This window comes from Pseudorca crassidens, chromosome 2, assembly GCF_039906515.1.
Source record: "Pseudorca crassidens isolate mPseCra1 chromosome 2, mPseCra1.hap1, whole genome shotgun sequence".
In the NCBI taxonomy this organism is placed as follows: Eukaryota; Metazoa; Chordata; class Mammalia; order Artiodactyla; family Delphinidae; genus Pseudorca; species Pseudorca crassidens.
Window position 1 is genome coordinate 69,928,971 of NC_090297.1, and position 20,971 is coordinate 69,949,941.

Here is a 20,971-nt window from a genome sequence, read left to right on the forward strand (position 1 = left end):
GATGAGTCTGGCTAATGGTTTATCAATTTTGTTTATCTTCTCAAAGAACCAGCTATTAGTTTTATGGATCTTTGCTATCATTTCCTTCATTTATTTTTCATTTATTTCTGATCTGATCTTTATGACTTCTTTCCTCCTGCTAACTTTGGGGATTTTTGGTTCTTCTTTCTCTAATTGCTTTAGGTGTAAGGTTAGGTTGTTTATTTGAGATGTTTCTTGTTTCTTGAGGTAGGGTTGTATTTCTCTGAACTTCCCTCTTAGAACTGCTTTTGCTGCATCCCATAGGTTTTGGGTCATCGTGTTTTCATTGTCATTTGTTTCTAGGTATTTTTTGATTTCCTCTTTGATTTCCTCAGTGATCTCTTGGTTATTTAGTAGTGTATTGTTTAGCCTCCATGTGTTTGTACTTTTTACAGATTTTTTCCTATAATTGATATCTAGTGTCATAGCTTTGTGGTCAGAAAAGATTCTTGATATGATTTCAATTTTCTTAAATTTACCAAGGTTTGATTTGTGACCCAAGACATCATTATTCTGGAGAATGTTCTATGAGCACTTGAGAAGAAAGTGTAATCTGCTGTTTTTGGATGGAATGTCCTATAAATATCGAGTAAACCTATCTTGTTTAATGTATCATTTAAAGTTTGTGTTTCCTTATTTATTTTCATTTTGGATGATCTGTCCATTGGTGAAAGTGGGGTGTTAAAGACCCCTACTATGATTGTGTTACTGTTGATTTCCCCTTTTACGGCTGTTAACATTTGCCTTATGTATTGAGGTGCTCCTATGTTGGGTCCATAAATATTTACAATTTTTATATCTTCTCCTTGGGTTAATCCCTTGATCATTATGTAGTGCTCTTCTTTGTCTCTTGTAATGGTATTTATTTTAAAGTCTATTTTGTCTGATACAAGAATTGCTACTCCAGCTTTCTTTTTATTTCCATTTGCATGGAATATCTTTTTCCATCTCCTCACTTTCAGTCTGTGCGTGTCCCTAGGTCTGAAGTGGTTCTCTTGTAGACAGCATATGTATGGGTCTTGTTTTTGTATCTGTTCAGCCAGTCTCTGTCATTTGGTTGGAACATTTAATCCATTTACATTTTAGATAGTTATCAATATGCATGTTCCTATACCATTTTCTTAATTGTCTTGGGTTTATTATTGTAGGTCTTTTCCTTCTCTTGTGTTTCCTGCCTAGAGAAGTTCCTTTAGCATTTGCTGTAAAGCTGGTTTGGTGGTACTGAATTCTCTTAACTTTTGCTTGTCTGTAAAGGTTTTAATTTCTCCACCAAATCTGAATGAGCTCCTTGCTGGGTAGAGTTATCTTGGTTGTAGGTTTTTCCCTTTCATCACTTTCAATATGTCCTGACACTTCCTTCTGGCTTACTGAGTTTCTGCTGAAACATCAGCTGTTAAACTTATGGAGATTTCACTATATGTTATTTGTTGCTTTTCCCTTGCTCCTTTTAATATTTTTTCTTTTTATTTTAATTTTTGATAGTTTGATTAATTTTTATCTTGGTGTGTTTCTCTTTGGATTTTTCCTGTATGGGACTCTCTGAACTTCCTGGACTTAACTATTTCTTTATCCATATTAGGGAAGTTTTCAACTATAATCTCTTCAAATATTATATCAGTCCCCTTTTTTTTTCTCTTCCTCTACTGAGAACCCTATAATTCGAATATAGTAGTATTTATTTCCACTATTTATCTTCCAGGTCATTTATCCATTCTTCTGCCTCAGTTATTCTGCTATTGATTCCTAATAGAGAATTTTTGATTTCGTTTATTGTGTTGTTCACCATTGTTCATTTGCTCTTTATTTCTTCTAGGTCCCCGTTAAACGTTTCTTTTATTTTCTCTATTCTATTTCCAAGATTTTGGATCATCTTTATTATCATTACTCTGAATTCTTTTTCAGGTAGACTGCCTATTTCCTCTTCATTTGTTTGGTTTGGTGGGTTTTTACCTTGCTCCTTTATCTGTTGTATATTTCTCTGTCTTTTCATTTTGCTTAACTTGCTGTGTTTTGGGTCTCTGTTTTGCAGGCTACAGGTTCGTAGTTCCCTTTGTTTTTGGTGTCTTCCCCTAGTGGGTAACTTGGTTCAGTGGGTTGTGTAGCCTTCCTGCTGGAGGGGACTGGTGCCTGTGTTCTGGTGGATGAGGCTGGTTATTGTCTTTCAGTGGGCAGGACCACGTCTAGTAGTGTGTTTTGTGGTGTCTGTGAACTTATTATGATTTTAGGCAGGCTCTCTGCTAATGGGTGAGTTTGTGTTCCTGTCTTTCTAGTTGTTTGGAATAGGGTGTCCTGCACTGTAGCTTGCTGGTCATTGAGTGGACTTGGGTCTTGGCATTGAGATGGAGATCTCTGGGAGTCATTACGCCATTTGATATTACGTGGGGCTGGGAGGTCCCTGGTGGACCAATGTCCTGAATTTGGCTCTCCGACCTCAGAGACTCAGGCCTGACACCCAGCCAGAGTTCCAGGACCTGTTCTTTAGGAATTCTGGGGTATTTTGTTCTTTGTTTTCTTTCTTTCAGGTATTTTTTTTTTCTTACTTATTTTCAGTGAATTTTCCAAAATGAAACAATAGTCAGGTGAATGGTCTCCAATTCAAAGCCAGGCATTTGTCAAGCTCTTGCTAGTTCTTGTTTTCCTGGTTTCCCTGGAGGGAGAACCAGGAGGTGGTGCCGGGCTCCATCCCTACTGCTTCCCCATGCGGACCAGTGCACACACGTCCTCTCACTGTCTCTGCTTTTGGAGGGGTAGCCTGTGAACACACGTTCCCGTCTGGGACATGTAGGGCTGTGGTGAAGACCGTCTGTGTATTTCTCACTCTGTCCCGTCTGCCCCAGATCTGCTACTTCACCCTCTTCTGACAGCCTCAAATGCTTCCCTTCCAGTTATGAAGGGATCTTTATAGTCCTTTCTGGTGTCCAAGGTCTTCTGCTTGTTTTCAGCCAGTGTTCTGTGAGAACTGTTGCATCTATAGATGTATTCCTGATGCATCTGTGGAGGCATGAGCTCCACATCCACCTATTTCTCCGTCATCTTGAATATCTCCTGGATTATTTTATTTTGGTATATTTAGAATGCCAAATACAAAAAGAGAAAAAAAGAAACTATACCTACATTTCAAATTATTTAACTAGTATATATATAATTATTTAACTAGAAGTTCAAAAGTCACCTATATGAAAAAAATCATTTTCAAGTATTTATAAAATTAAACACTAAGTAGAGGATTTTTGATTTTAAGAATCTGATCATAAATGATTGACAGAAATTATAAACCTGGCACAAAGCTAGTACTGTTATGATATTGTGATTTATGATAAAGAAATCTATATTTCATCTTTATACCAGTTCCTGACTGAGAACTTCTAAAACCTTTGGAATTTCCTAAGTGATAAGAGCAATAAATGTGTCTCTTGTTATTCACAAGACCCTTTCAACCACACCTGACTTTATATTAAAGAAGTGACTTTTGGAAAGTCCCTAAATGTTGGACTGGCTGCCAGGGGAACCATATGATTAGAGGGTTGCAACTTTCAGTTCAAACCCCACTGCCCCTCTTACCCACAGGGAAAAGGAGCTGGAGATTGACTTAATAACAAAATACCAATGCTTTAATCAATCATGCCAATTTAATGAAGGCTCCATAAAAGCCAAAAGGGCAGGGTTCAGAGACTTCTGGGTTAGTGAACACATGGAGAGGCTAAGAGAGTGGCAGCAATTTACCAGGAAGTCAAGCCCTCCAGTTTCAGGAATCTGTCATGCATACTGGGTTCTTTCTTAATCCCTGGTGAGAATAATAACAAACAGAACATGCACTGAATTCAAGGTTCTTTTCATTCCAGTTGTCAGATTCCAAACTAGATACAAATGAATTGCAAAGATGACCAAATGAGAGACCTGTTATTTAAAACTTCATAATTTAAGAAGAATTTAAAACTTAAAAATGTAAAACTTCTACAATTTTCAAAAGCAAAAGCAATTACAGGAAAATAAAATTTATTCAGAGGGATTGTTTGTGTTAACAAGTGTCTTCATGTGGTTTATCCAAGTTTAACCACCGAAGACTTTAAGAGCTGGCACACCTGAATAACACTGGTGATGATTTTTTTTTCATTATATCAAAGTCTGAGCTAAAAAAAAAAAAAAATGTATCAGCTAATGATGACAACAGAGAGTGGCAGGGCTAAGGACCTAATATTCATTTCCCAGGGGCTGATGAAGAGTAATTAAATGTGGTTCCAAAACTAAATGAGGGAGGTCAGAGACTCTTTCCAACCTTACCTGATGGCTTCTACTCAAAGCTAAGAAGTATCAAGAAAAGTTCTGGGTGGTGACAGTACAAAAAGGAACTTGAGGAGAAGGAAAGAAAAAGTAGCACTCCTTATTTAATGTGTGGGAAAGATGATATGGGAAAATTCCTGAATTCCTCATCAAAGGCCAATTTCAGAGGGCAGCATAGGGAGTACAATATATACTTCCACCAAGAGTAATGGAGGACAGTGGGGAAAAGACTATAATTGGGAAGGTAGGCGTAGTTTAAGACTGAAAAAAAAAAAAAAGATAAAAGAAACCAGGAGTACAGAGAGGAACCTTCATACACCCAACAATAGTCCCACAGGTTGTGACCTGAAATTTTAACATCTAAAAAACCACCCAATCTGGAGAGGAAAAGAGAGGAAAGAGGCAGGGGATGTAGGAGGAGGTGATGGGAGAAAACACAGAGACCCCAGGCCATATAATCAGCAACAAAGTGATTGTGTGATGTCTCTTTTCTCAGTTGAGTTAGATATGACCCACCAGTTCTAATGGAAATCAATTTAAATCTATTTTCTTAATCCAAAAGTTCAACTAAATGGATTAGTGGTTACACTTGACAGGATTACGTGTTATAGCATAATTTATATATTTCAAATGAACAAAAAGTTAGTATCACTTATAGGATCTTAAGATAAATTGCTTTGAATGTGAGTTTCCTTTCTACAACTTTAAGGTCTACAAGACATATCTAGAAGATTTACTGCTGTGAAATGAAAACAGTTTAAATAGAATAGAGGGGGAGGGGTGCTTGTGTGGCTGAGGGAGTTTCATATGTTCTTTCAACACTCTTAGGTGCCAGAGCTCTTATAGGACAACTTTGATGCTATAGGAATTCTGCCATTTTGCTAGCAGATAAGGCTCTTGAGTTCATCACTCCATTAGAAGTATTAACTCAATTCATATTATTGTTATAAATCTCACAAAGGGAAGGTGCTTCTGAGTATTTATGTCCACATTCTATTTTATGTTGAATATTCAGTTTTCATAAATTTTTCTTGGAGGCCGAACTAGCATCCCTGTCCATTTTGTGTCATGTGTGTCATCTTCTAGACCCCAGCTAACTGTGCCATCTCCTACTGTTTTCTGGTATTCTTTGAATTCTTCCAACATGAGGGGCTTCTATTCTCGAACTTGTAGGGGCTGCCATCTTGCATCGCTGTCCTCAAAGTCCAGCCAATCTATTTGTTTCTAGTGTATAAACTTAATAATGAGTTTGTGACCACCCAAAGCACTTAGTTTAACCCATTCCACAACTTGGATGGTACTCCTAAGATTAGCCATGTCACATTTAGATGCCAGTGGTCACAAAATAACATAACTGATATGCAGTTTTAGCAGTTGGTAAGAGGTTTTTTGGTTTCTTAATCTTTTAAAAAATTTCCTGAAGGAGAATGGTATGGGAGTCAAGTAGTGAAGTACTGGATAAACATTTGCTCTGGAATCAGATGGACTTTGACTCAAATAATGTTTTCTCCAACTGCATCACTTATAATCCAAATATGTGACATATGATCTTCAGTTTCCTTACCTACAAGTTAAAATCCAACTTGCATAAGTTTTGTCTATTGTTTAAAAAGATAACTACAAAAATATGATGCACTAGGTTAGAATCACGACAGTAAATAAAGTTAGAAAATTAAAATGATGGCAAAGGTTGGAAAGGGGACTTAAGTAACAACAAATGTTTTTGATTTCCTGCCACATAGGTTATATACATACATGGTCTATAGTTGACCATAGTGGCTGACTGCTCGTGGCCCTAATGAGAGCTTTAAGGACATCCTAGACATATAATAAACTAGGAGAAATTGTGGGAAAATGAGAGATTCTTAAATAAATATTTAGAATCTCCATTTATGCTTGATCTTTTAGGCATGTCTTAGAACTGTATTTTAACAAATGTGATCAGCTTCTGTGATTTGAATTTCCATAGGACTTCTTTCTGTACATGGCAAAGGCTTTTCAGAATTAAAGCTCTTGTAGACCAGGTAAAAGGAATCTTCCTTCTTTCAATAACCATTATTGTCCTCTATTACCCATAATAATTCATTATTTTGCTATTTGATAGAGGCAAAGGCAAAGTTACATCAGAGCCAGTCTTCTTTAAGGCTTCATATCCTTCCCCTAGCCTCCAGCTGTTTGACACAAGCGTGAAGTTCAATAAACAACAATTTAGAAAAAATATTCTATGCATCTTTTGCCAAGTTTCCACATTATATCTCAATAACTGACTGTCAAGAAAATGTCAAACAATAAACAGACATCTTCTTCAGAGGTGAAAATTGCCAAGGGTCCTTTTATTCACCTCCTTTAACATAATAAGTCTTGCATAGATTTCTTTCTCTCTCCCACAGAGGAGATTTTGTACTTTGTCCAGGAAGTTTAAGAGAATGATTATTTTCCCATGAAATGAGTCATTAAAAGGCACATAGCCATACTTAACTACATAAGTGTCAGCACTAGATTGACTACGATGAGGAATTTTACAAAGTTTTTCTGAAGATTATTTGTAGCCATAGGAGAAGAACATTAACACTGCTAAGTGTGTTGTATAGATGAGGAAAACTTAGTTCTTGCTAGTAAAACAGCAAATGTTCATGTTATTAAATGTATTGTACTTAAACTCCCTCATATATCACATTTTAAGTCCCCACTGGAAATTTTGTATGGTCAATATTAAATGTTCACACATTCAAATGAATACTAACATTATTTTCTCTGATTACAACTGAACTCTTTTTCCAAAAGAAATTATATAAACCCATGTTCCCCAATAAAAATTATTGTAGTGGGAATGTAAACGTGATAAGTAATATCCTGTATACTTTAAACTGCCTATGCTGCCACATTTTCCAGAATCCCTGGAAATTAAAATAAGTATATTTTCCTACGTATATATTGGATTTTGGCCCAAGATAACAATCATTTACTTCATTTATATTCTTTCATATCCTGTGACCTTGATTTCAACATGGATCTCTCACTCTTAACTTTCTACTCTGTTTAGCCATACTCTAAATTTAAAGCCTAAATTTAGGTTATAATCAAGAATAGGAGTTAAACAATAGTTCCTACTTGGAGAGAGTAAAATGGGAACAGGGACTCTGGATTACTTACTTCTTTATTTTTTCATTAAAAATAATTGAAGTATAAATATCCTGGAGTAAAGCCCCATGAATCATCACAAAATGAGAAAACTCAGGAGACTATCATCAAGGTCAAGAAATACAATGTGACTTGTACTAAAGAAAATATCTCTTGGCCCTTCCCAACCACTGTCTCAGTTCTCTGCACTAAAGGTAACCAATATCATTCTGTAATGCCCAGGAATAGTTTTGAACCTTTTATAAGTACAGTCATACGATGTGTGTGTGTGTGTGTGTGTGTGTCTGTGTGTGTGTGTGTGTGTGTGTGTTTGCGATATGCGGGCCTCTCACCACTGTGGCCTCTCCCGTTGCAGAGCACAGGCTCCGGACGTGCAGGCTCAGTGGCCATGGCTCACGGGCCCAGCCGCTCGCGGCATGTGGGATCTTCCCAGACCGGGGCACGAACCTGTGTCCCCTGCATTGGCAGGCGGACTCTCAAACACTGCGCCACTAGTGAAGCCCGTGTGTGTGTTTTAAGACAATTTTTTGAGTAGTTTTAGATGCATAGTAAAACTGAAAGGAAGGTATAGCTATTTCCCATATACATTCTGAACTTACATATAAATAGCCTTCTCCAACATCCTCCACCAGAGTGCTACATGTGTTACAGCTAATGAACCTATATCAACACATCATCATCACCTGGAGTCCATAGTTTACAGTTTACTCTTCATGTAGTACACTCTATAGGTACAGACAAATTTATGACATCCAACCCCTGGCAACTACAGACCTTTTTACCATCTCCTCAGTTTTGCCTTTTCCAGCATATCATGTAATTGAAATCATACATTATGTAACATTTTCAGATTGGCTTTTTCACTTAGTAATATGCATTTGAGTTTTCTTCATGTTTTTCCATGGCTTAATAGCTCATTTCTTTTGAGTGCTGAATAATTTTCCATTGTCTGGATGTAACACAGTTTATTTTTCATTCATGTACTGAACGACATCTTCGTTGTTCCAAGTTTAGGCAATTACTTGCCTAAAGCTTCTATAAACATCCAGGTGCAGGTTTTCGTGTAGACATAAGTTTTCAGCTTTTTTGGGTAAATACCAAAAAGTGTGATTGCTAGATCATTTGGTTAAAATGTGTTTAGTTTTTTAAGAAATCAGAAACTGTCTTCCATAGTGGCTGTACCAGTTTGCATTTCCCCCAGCAACGTAAGAGGGTTCCTATTGCTCCATATCTTCACCAGCATTTGATGCTGTCATTGTTCCAGATTTTGGCCATTCTAATATGTATGCAGTCGTGTCTTGGTGTTGTTTTAATTTGCCTTTTCCTGATGACATATCATGTGGAACATCTTTTCAAATGCATTTTTGCTATCTGCAGATCTTTCTTGGTGAGATGTCTGTTAAGATCTTTGGCTCATTTCTTAACTGGATTTTCTCATAATTAAGTTCTTGTATTTTTTGGATAAGAGTCTTTAGCAGATGTGTCTTTTGCAATATTTTCTTCTAGTCTGTGTCTTGTGTTCTTATTCTCTTGACATTGTATTTTGTAAAGCAGAGTTTTTAATTTTAATGAAGTTCAGCTTATCAAGTTTGTTCTCTCATGGACTGTGCCTTTACTGTTATATCTAAAAAGTCATAGCCACAGTCAAGGTCATCTAGATTTTCTTTTACGTTATATTCTAGGAGTTTTAAAGTTGTGACTTTTACATTTAGGTCTATGAGCTATTTTGAAGTACTTTTGGTGAAGAGTGTAAGGTCTGTGTCTAGATTCATTTCTTTTGCATGTGGATATACAGTTGTTCCCCAAAAAAATGTTGAGAATCTCATCTTTGTTCCATTGTATTACCTTTGCTCCTTTGTCAAAGATCTGATGACTAAATGAATATTGGTCTATTTCTGAGCTTTCTATTCAGCCACATTGATCTATTTTTTCCTCAATACCACACTGTCTTGATTACTGTATCTTCATAGTAAGTCTTAAAGTTGAGTAGTGTAAATCCTCCAACCTTGTTCTTCTCCTTCTGTGTTGTGTTGGCTATTCTGGTTCTTTTGCCTCTCCAAATAAATTTTAGAATCAATTTGTCCGTATTCACAAAATAACTTGTTAGGATTATTATTAGTATTTTATTGAATCAATAAATCAATTTGGGAAGAAATTACATCTTGACAATATTGTCTTTCTATCCATGAACATGAAATATTCCTCCAGTTATTTAGTTATTTGATTTAATTCATCAGAGTTTTGTAGTTTTCCTCATATAGACCTTGTACATATTTTGTTAGATTTATACCCAAGTACAGTATTTCATTTTTGGGGGGTGATAATGTAAATGTTGTTTCATTTTAAATTTCAAATTCTACGTGTTTATTGCTAGTATATAGAAAAGCAATTTGACTTTTCTATGTTAACCTTGTATCCTGCAGTCTTGCTACAATCACTTATTAGTCTCAGGAGATTTTTCTTTTTTTTTTTTTTTTGGTGGTACACAGGCCTCTCACTGTTGTGGCCTCTCCCATTGCAGAGCGCAGGCTCTGGACACACAGGCCCAGCAGCCATGGCTCACGGGCCCAGATGCTCCGCTGCATGTGGGATCTTCCCGGACCGGGGCATGAACCTGTGTCCCCTGCATCAGGGGACACTGTGCCACAAGGGAAGCCCCCCAGGAGATTGTTTTGGTAATACTTTCAGATTTCCTGCATAGATGATTATTTCATCTATATTAAAAAGGCAGTTTTACTTCTTCTTTCCCAATCTGTATACCTTTTATTTCTTTTTCATGTCTTATTACATTAGCTAGAATTTACAGCACAATGTTGAAAAGTAATGGTGAGAGGTGACACACTTGCCTTGTTCCTGATTTTAGTGGGAAAGCTTCAAGTTTCTCACCATTAAGTATGATGTTAGCTATAGGTCTTTTTGTGGAGATTCATTATCAACTTAAGGAAGTTCCCCTCTATTCCAAGTTTATTGAGAGTTTTTATTATGAATGGGTGCTTTTTCTTCACCTATTGATAATATAGTTTTTCTTTATAGCCTATTGATGATGATGGATTACATTAATTGATTTTCAAATGTTAAATGAGCCTTGCTTACCTCGGACAAATCCCACTTTGTCATCATGTAAAATTCTCTTCATACATTGTTGGATTTGATTTGCTACTATTTTGTTGAGGATTTTTGCATCAATATTCATATTCATAAGAGACATTGGTCTAAAGTTTCTTTTCTTGTAATGTCTTTGTGTGATTTTGGTATTAGGTCATGCTGGTCTCACAGAATGAATTAGGAAGTCCTATAAAGGTAGTAAATGTGTCCTTCTTTCTCTATAAGAGACTCTAGAGAACAGATATAATTTCTTCTTTAAATGTTTTATAGAGTTTACCAGTGAACCTGTCTGGGCCTGGTCTTTTCTGTTTTGAAAGGTTGTCAGTTATTGATTCAATTCGTTTAACAGATATAGTCCTATTCATATCATCTATTTCTTCCAGTGTGAGTTTTGGCAAATTGTATCTTCTAGTAATTGGTCCATTTCATCTAGGTCATCAAATTCTGTGGGCATAGAGTTTTTCTTAGTATGTCCTTATTAACCTTTTAATTTCCATGGGATTTGTAGTGATTTTCTCTGATTTCCAGTGTTAGTAATCTTTGTCCTCTATCTTCTCTTCTTAGTTAACTTGGCTAGAGAATTATAGATTCTATTGATCTTTTCAAAGACCCAGGTTTTGGTTTCACTGATTTTTTTTTTTTCTATTGGTTTCCTATTTTCAATTTCATTGATTTCTGCTCTACTTATTATTTCCTTTCTTCTGCTTCTTTTGGATTTAATATGCTTTTCTTTTTCTAGTTTCATGTGGCACAAATTTAGATTATTGATTTTAGATCTTTCTTCTTTTCTAATATATGTGATTCTTGCTATAAATTTCCCTTTAAACATTGTTTTTCTGCTACATCCCACAAATTTCAACAAGTTGTATTTTCATTTTAATTTAGCTCAAAATATCTTTTGATTTCTCTATACATAGCAGTAAAATAATCTTTGTAAAATATGAAAATTTAATCCTATCATTTACCTCCTTTAAACTCTTCAGTGGCTCCAAAGATAAAGTCCAAAATCCTTATCATGTCTTGCAAGACATATGGTATGATCTCTTCCAAAAACTCCTTATTGAAGTTCTTTACACAAAATATACTATGGTTATAATAGTACACAACATAAACCCAACTAGAGATCGTCACTTTTCTTGATTTATTCATCCACCTGACAAATACAGAATGCTAACCACATTAGAATATGGTAGTTCCATATGTATTTTCTCACTTAATCTTCAGAAAATTATTGGAAATATGTTCTATTCTTACATTTTTACATATGGTAAAGAGTGAAGCTCAGAGAAACTAAGAAATTCACTTAAAGTCAAACAACTATGAAATAATGGAAGTAGAAATAAAATTTGCAAATTGTTCTTCAAAACTCATTCTCCCATTTCCACAAAGGCCTCTAAAGTTGTAGTATAATGAAAAAAGATAAGGCAAGCAGATTGAATAGGATCAGAATTTTTGAAAATTCTGGCCTTCCCTTCAGATTACCTTGCCCACAACAAACAATACCTTTCTTAAGCAATTCAAGCAGAGATTACACAACTAGGAAATCTACACTTGGTATTAAAATTTTGCTATGTTATATACATATATTTGACAATGATTTACTCTCTGTGGGCATTCTGCATTCTTACACAATATTGTTATCAACATTGTACATACACTAGAGCATATATGTCCATACTCTTAGATAATCGATCAGAACAAGGGTTCTCTATCTCTAATAGGCCTCATTATTCCCACTATTGGACAACAGAAGAATTTTAGCTGGACACATAACTGGCCACCTGGGAATACATTTTCCAGCCTCAATTGTAACTTGTGTGGCCATGTCACTAAATTCTCAATCATGGTATATGAGCAGAACTAATATGTACACCTTCCATATGACTTGTTTAAAAATAAATTGATTGCCCGGGATTTATTTCCCCTTCTTCCCATAAATCAGCATATGGATACTGCAGCAATCTAAATTTAGCCATGAAGACAAAATCAATACCCTAGGAAATCATACAGAAATATAGAATTAGCCTAGGCCACTAAATAGACCAGGCAGTACTTGAAAGGGAAATAAACTTATATATTTTTTACTTTGTTAAATAAAGTAGCTTAGCTTTTACCTTAACACATTTCCCAAAAGTCAAATTCAGGGCTATCTCATTATGTTTCAAGGAATCTGTATCATATTTAATGCACATTTAAACTGTTTTGTTTAAATCATACTTCCCTAACCATACATTTTTAATATATTCTTCACATAGTGGTACTCAATATATATTTGTTGATATATTTGTTTTCATGTTTATGAAATTAACATAGAAAGGAGTTTATCACCTAGTTATATTCTCTAAGGACTCACAGTCTGAATAAATAGTTGAACATTAAACTGCTGGTTAGCAATGTCTAGAGCCTTGACACTTTGGCCCTTCTTCCTCTCTGTTTTCCAAAAGACAGACTGATTGTCTCATTTTTTCAATTCTTTGATTTATGGTGATTGATTCATCATTTAAAAAATGCATGCCTAAGTAACAAAATTCAATGACAGGTTTCAGATCTGCAATTCTAGTAAAAATTTTAGTATGTAGGACTTCTCTTGTATTGGAGAGTCTGTGATAGTTTAAATTATCTTAGGTAATTGTCAATTACAGAATCATGCTGACTTTTCAAAGTATTTCTTAATAAATTAGTTAATATACATATCAAAACATAATCATTAAATAAGCACTAATTCAATAGAAATATGAGGTTTCTATGTAATTTTATATTTTCCAGTAGCTACATTAAAATGAAGTAAAAAAATAATAATGATAAAAATATATTTACTTAACCCAATATATTCAAAAAATTATTATTTAAGCTTGTAATCAATATAAAAATTATTAAGGAAAATTTTAGTTTTTTTTTTCCTATAAAGTCTTTAAAATATGGTGTCTATTTAACACGTATAGTACATCTCAATTTGTTTCTTTTTTCTTTTTTTTTTTTTTGCGGTACGCGGACCTCTCACTGTTGTGGCCTCTCCCGTTGCGGAGCACAGGCTCCGGACGCGCAGGCTCAGTGGCCATGGCTCACGGGCCCAGCCGCTCCGCGGCATGTGGGATCTTCCCGGACTGGGGCACGAACCCGTGTCCCCTGCATCGGCAGGCAGATTCTCAAACACTGCACCAGCAGGGAAGCCCGTACATCTCAATTTGGACTAAATTTTTAAAAAAAATATTAATGTGTATACAGAGTTCATAAAATTTACACATGAACAATTAGATTAACAAGCTCAAATGATTCCAATCATATTTTTAAATATTTTAGTTTTAAAATTAAAATAAATACAAAATAAAATTAAAAATCTAGTTCCTTAGTTCCACTAGCCTCTTTTCAAGTACTCAATAGTCACATGTGGCTAGAAACTATTATGTTTTATAGTGTGGAATTTTTTGTTGACCATTTTCATGGAGATTGAAAATGTTCATAACTTATTGGTAAGAAAGTGCTCATATTTTTTAAAATGTATTTTGATATCACAGTTCAGGTATCTTGTTGTGCAAGCATTACTACATAGGGAATATTTCAAAAAATAAGAACTTTTATTCATTCCTACTTGTTATTATTTAGCCTTACTTAAGGCTTTGGTCACTAAGATCCAACCACTAAGCCACAAACTATAGCCTGAAGATACTGATGGATTTCTAAGAATATTAAACTTGCTCTTAACTTGTCAAATTCTGATTAAATATGTTTTGTATTTTTGCAAGGTCTATGGGTAGAGGATAGAAATTTCAATACTTCTTTTAATTTTTTTTTGTTTATCTAATATAATACAGTGGAAGATCATATGTATAAGAAATTTCCAGAAGAGCAATAAGATAAAATTATAGCCAATGGAACTGTTGCTTCAGCAGAGATAGAATAATAGGGGTCAGATTTACCTTCATGACTGAACTAACTAAAAAAATGGACAGAATATATTAAGAAGAAACAAAACAAAACAAAACATTGAAGATACCAGCTATCAGGCAACAAAGGACAGTAATCCACAAGAGATGGGAAACAAAAGAGGTGAGCTTTATGAGTGCCCAGCTTTCCGGCTGGAGAGAGTTTCCTGTCTGTGGCTCAGGGAGGGGAACCTAGGGAACTAAATACTTTCTCTGAGATGAAGAAAATTGTTATTCAGGGAAGACAAGGAGCTAGAGTTTCCAGAGTAGGGTACCAGAGAGGAAAGAACTCTTCAGAGAAAGAACTTCAGAGACAGCAGAGAAAATCTCTCATGTCTTAAGCTTTGTATACTGGTCAGCATATCTGTGAGAGGAAAAATACCCCAAACCCTGAATAAACAATGGAAAGGTTTAGAGCGAACAATCTTCTGAATTCTCACAGTATGTGAGATGGCTGGTTATAACAGGCAGAATGGAAAACTTCTTAATTGACAAAGGAACATTATGCAGAATAATCAGAATGGTTTTGCCTCAATAGTGAGACAAGTTATACCTAGACTAAATGCTGCTCTGTCTTTGTATAACAAAGATTAAAAGCAAGCCTTGAAGGATCAAAAGTTTCTAAACAATTTAAATGCATTGCCAAACAAAGTTCAAAATGTTTGTAGGACTTCAAAAACACCCAGTACTCAACAAGGTGAAATTCTCAAAGTCTAGTAACATATACAACATTTCCAGGCATGAAAAGAAGCAGGAAAATAGAACATTTACTGAAGAGATAAATCAGTAGATGGAAACCCAAACACAGGTATTAAAATTAGCAGAAAAGGGCATTAAAGCAGTTATTATACTTGCATTCCATATGTTCAGAAAGCTACCTGGAGACACAGATGATATAAAAGAGACTCAAGTTGAAATTTTAGAGTTGAAAACTACAGTATCTGAGATAGAAATAATATTTCAATAGAATTATTGAAATTTCTATCTCCTACCCATAGCAGTTACATAGCACCTGTCTTGTGACAAATACTTTACATAACAGCAGATTAGACATTGCAGAAGAAATAAAGAGAACTTGAAAACACAGCAACAGAAACTATTTATAATAAAATATACAGAGAAAAAGGAATGAATAAATGAAAAATGTATTAGTGAGTTTTGAGATAACTTTAAATGTCTGAATATATGTGTAATTATATTTCATAAAGGAGAGTGGGTGGGTCAGAAAATTATTTGAAGAAGAATGCCTGAATTTTTCCAAATTTGATGAACACTATAAATCACATATTAAAGAAACTCAATAAACCCTAGCACATTAAGGCACAGAATAATCAAAATGCCAATAACAAAAAGAAAGTCATAAAAATAGCCAGAGAAAAAGACACATTTTGTACAAAGGAACAAAAATAACAATGACAGATTTCTCTTCAGAAAATGATAACCCAAAGATAGCAGAGCAGCCTCTTTAAAGTACTGAACAAAAATTAGTATTACTCTACATTTTGATACCCAGCAATAATATCTTTCAAAAACTAAAGCAAAATGAAGAGTTTTTATACATACAATGTCTGAAATAATTTATCACCAGCAGACCAATGCTACAAGAAATTCTAAAGGAAGTCCATCAAGAAGATGGAAGAGGATACCATGGAGGTACCTGAACTGACAAAACTTTAGAATGATAACTATAAAGATAAGCATAAAAGTTTTTTTATTAGCATTTATAATATCTTTAAAGAATTATTGGTTATTTAAGGCAAAAATAATTACAATGTATTATGTGTTTTTTAACCTATGAAAAAGTAACATGCATGACAATAATAACAAAATTCGGGAGGAAGAAATAGAAGTATACTATCATAGAACTCTTATACTATATATTAAATTTTATAATATAACTTGAAAGTATGTTATGGCAGGTTTAAGTTGTAAACCCACTGAAATACCATAAGAAAGAGTTATGGCTTATAAACCAGCATAGTAGATAAAAGGGATTCATAAAAATAATCAAAAAGAAGGTATACAAAAAGGAATAAAATAACAGATAATTAGTAAAAAAGAAGAGCAATATGGTAATTTAAACTCAACCATATCAATAAGTATATTAAAGTAACTGGTCTAAACCGCTCCAATTAAAAGGTAGATTTTAAGATTGGATTAAAGAAACAAGATTTTTTAAAAACCCACTTTAAATAAAATGAACTATACTTCACAGGAAATGAGTTGGGCTTCCCTTTATGAGAAAAAATAATATTACCTAAGAGTTACATAGCATTTGTCTTATGCCAAATATAGTATATATTAATGTTTATGATATTCTTATGAGGTAGACACAGTCATTATGCCCTCCTCCCTCTTTATTTTTAGATTAGGAAACTGAGGAATAGAGAAATGAGCCAAATTTTTAGGCTGTACAACACTGGCCCGGTATGGTCAACCAGTGGGAAGACTGGGGCAAAGTGATGTAAAGGTTATTTATAATGGGAGTGTGGCATGGACAGAGACAAGGCTCTTTTAACTGCTTCTGTAAGTAAGAATAATTGAAGGGTAGGACAAAAATCCGAACAGAAGTTTTAGAAAACTTTCTCTGTGTAATTCTGAGCAATCATTCCTCCTTCTCCCCAGAGTAGCTTATAAATATCTATACATTTCTGCAAGGGTTTTAGCATCAGAGTGGAGTGTCTTTGAATATACATCAGACAACAGTTCTTCCATATGGGACACCTGTTAATTTGCATTACACAAATACACTCTGAAAATACGTTATATGGATCACCGTGTCTAAAACAGTGCTATGTAAAATGTGGTCTACGAACTAGTATCAGTCATCAATATTTTTTTAAACAAGTCAATAACGATGTCAGTCCAAAATTTGAAAGTAATTTAATTTTACAGTGTTGTACAAAGTATTGATCTTGCGACAAATTGGAAAAACAAAAGAAACTAAAACAAAGAAACAAACACCTGATTCTTTCCATCAGAGAGTTTGAAAAGCCATGGACTGAAACTTTCCTTTGATTATCAGATTTCCCCTTTTCATGGTTTTCTTTTGTAGAAGTGCAGAAGAACCCTAGGCATTTTTGTTGTTGAACGTTAAAAAGACATGTCTCTGTAGACATTACAGTCAAATGGCTAGGTTCTTTTCCTATTAGTGGTTAAGAATAAGGACTTTGGAATCAAGCAATCCCAAATTTCAATCTCATCTCCACCACATAGTAGATATGTGAACTTAAACATGTCACTGAATTATGATGTGTCTTTGTTCAAATAATAACTACCATACCACTGTAAAGGTTATTTATTAAAATGAACTTTAAAATATGTGTAAAATGACAATGAAAACTCTTAAAAGTCCATTAAACTCTGTATTGATGTACAAATGTAATCTATGTGGTTATATTGGTTTGATACATGTCTCTAGTGCCCCCTAGGGAATCTTGGTCATCTTTTCTCATAAAAGATTCTTCACTGTTGATCCAATCTCTAGATGATACTTTAAGTATCAATTCTTCAGGATTTAGAGTTTTTTTTTTTTTAAATAGTTATAAGGGTGGAAGAAGTGGGACTCATAGCTACAATCTTCTTTTAGTTTTATCAAGCATCCTTTTATTTCCCATGACATCTAAATATTTCCGGTTGGTGAAGGGACAGGCATGAAAAAATAGATAAGCCAGGTTCAAGTAAAGATTCATATTATATCTACAAGGACTTTTTTCTTACTCCACAAGACCATGCTTCTGAATCTAGACCTCACTGTCACACGCCATTTTTATTTATGAGGACCACTTTGAGGATGGAGGACATTCAGTTAAGGCTTAAGTGATCAACTAAGATAGTGATGAGCTATGTGTATTAGTTTCCTATTATTATTAATTTTAAAACATCTTTATTGGAGTATAATTGCTCCACAATGGTGTGTTAGTCTCTGCTTTCTAACAAAGTGAATCAGCTCTACATATACATACATCAAGATGTCTCCTCCCTCTCGCATATCCCTCCCACCCTCCCTATTCCTCCCCTCTAGGTGGTCACAAAGCACTGAGCTGATCTCCCTGTTATATGCGGTGGCTTCCCACTAGCTATCTATTTTACATTTGTTAGTGTATATATGTCCATGACTCTCTCTCACTTTGTCCGAGCTTACCCTTCCCCCTCCCCGTGTCCTCATGTCCATTCTGTACCTCTGAGGTTTTATTGCTGTCCTGCCGCTGGGTTCTTCAGAATTATATATATATATATATATATATATATATATATATATATATATATATTTAGATTCCATATATATGTGTTAGCATATGGTATTTGTTTTTCTCTTTCTGACTTACTTCACTCTGTATGACACACTCTAGGTCCACCCACCTCACTACAAATAACTCAATATTGTTTCTTTTTATGGCTAAGTAATGTTCCATTGTATATATGTGCCACATCTTCTCTATCCATTCATCTGATAATGGACACTTAGGTTGCTTCCACGTCCTGACTATTATAAATAGAGCTGCAATGAACACTGTGGTACATGAGTTTCTGAATTATGGTTTTCTCAGGGTATATGCCCAGTAGTGGGATTGCTGGGTCATATGGTAGTTCTATTTGTAGTTTTTTTAAGGAACCTCCATACTGTTCTCCATAGTGGTTGTACCAATTAACATTCCCACCAACAGTGCAGGAGGGTTCCCTTTTCTCCACACCCTCTCCAGCATTTACTGTTTGTAGATTTGTTTATGATGGCCATTCTGACTGGTGTGAGGTGATACTTCACTATAGTTTTGATTTGCATTTCTCTAATATTAGTGAAGTTAAGCATTCTTTCACGTGTTTGTTGGCAATCTGTATATCGTCTTTGGAGAAATGTCTGTTTAGGTCTTCTGCCCATTTTTGGAATGGGTTGTTTTTTTTCTTTTTGATATTGAGCTGCATGAGCTGCTTGTAAATTTTGGAGATTAATCCTTTGTCAGTTGCTTCATTTGCAAATATTTTCTCCCATTCTGAGGGTTGTATTTTGATCTTGTTTTGGTTTCCTTTGCTGTGCAAAAGCTTTTAAGTTTCATTAGGTCCCATTGGTTTATTTTTGGTTTTATTTCCATTTCTCTAGGAGGTGGGTCAAAAAGAATCTTGCTGTGATTTATGTCATAGAGTGTTCTGCCTATGTTTTCCTCTAAGAGGTTTAAAGTGTCTGGCCATACATTGAAGTCTTTAGTCCATTTTGAATTTATTATTGTGTATGTGTTAGGGAGTGTTCTTATTTCATTCTTTTACATGTAGCTGTCCAGTTTTCCCATCACCACTTATTGAAGAGGCTGTCTTTTCTCCATTGTATACTCTTGCCTCCTTTATCAAAAATAAGTTGACCATATGTGCATGGGTTTATTTCTGGGCTTTCTATCCTGTTCCATTGATCTATATTTCTGTTTTTGTGCCAGTACCATACTGTCTTGATTTCTGTAGCTTTGTAGTGTAGTGTGAAGTCTGGGAACCTGATTCTTCCAGCTCCGTTTTTCTTTCTCAAGATTGCTTTGGCTATTTGGGGTCTTTTGTGTTTCCATACAAATTGTGAATTTTTTGTTCTAGTTCTGTAAAAAATGCCATTAGTAATTTAATAGGGATTGCATTGAATTTGTAGATTGCTTTGGGTAGTATACTCATTTTCACAATGGTGATTCTTCCAATCCAAGAGCATGGTATATCTCTCCATCTTTTTGTATCCTCTTTAATTTCTTTCATCAGTGTCTTACAGTTTTCTGTATAGAGGTCTTTTGTCTCCTTAGGTAGGTTTATGCCTAGGTATTTTACTCTTTTTGTTGCAATGGTAAATGGGAGTGTTTCCTTAATTTCTCTTTCAGATGTTTCATCATTAGTGTATAAAAATGCAAGAGATATCTGTGCATTAATTTTGTATCCTGCTACTTTACCAAATTCATTGATTACCTCTAGTAGTTTTCTGGTAGCATCTTTAGCATTCTCTATGTACAGTAGTATGTCATCTGCAAACAGTGACAGGCTTATTCTTATCTGATTTAGGCTCCTTTTATTTCTTTTTCTTCTTTGATTGCTGTGGCTAAAACTTCCAAAACTATGTTGAATAAGAGTGGTGAGAGTGGAAAACCTTGTCTTGTTCCTGATCTTAGAGGAAAAGTTTTCAATTTTTCACCATTGAGAACGATGTGGGAGGTGGGTTTGTCACATATGGCCTTTATTATGTTGAGGTAAGTTCCCTCTATGCCTATGTTCTGGAGGGTTTTTATCACAAACGGGTGCTGAATTTTGTCAAAAGCTTTTTCTGCATCTATTGAGATGATCATATGGTTTTTCTCCTTCAATTTCTTAATATGGTTTATCGCATTGACAGATTTGAGTATACTGAAGAATCCTTGCATTCCTGGGATAAACCCCACTTGCTTATGGTGTATGATCCTTTTAATGTGCTGTTGGATTCTGTTTGCTAGTATTGTGTTGAGGAGTTTTGCATCTATGTTCATCAGTGATATTGTCCTGTA

The 20,971-nt window shown here is 34.8% G+C and overlaps 1 long non-coding RNA gene and 1 pseudogene across 1 annotated transcript in view; both read right to left on the bottom strand.

Moving 5' to 3' along the window:
* Positions 1 to 20,971, bottom strand: part of LOC137210786 (uncharacterized) — a 457,872-nt gene that overhangs the window by 37,704 nt on the left and 399,197 nt on the right. The gene's annotated exons all lie outside the window — the stretch shown is intronic.
* Positions 5,014 to 5,485, bottom strand: LOC137212539 (ubiquitin-conjugating enzyme E2 variant 1-like; annotated as a pseudogene).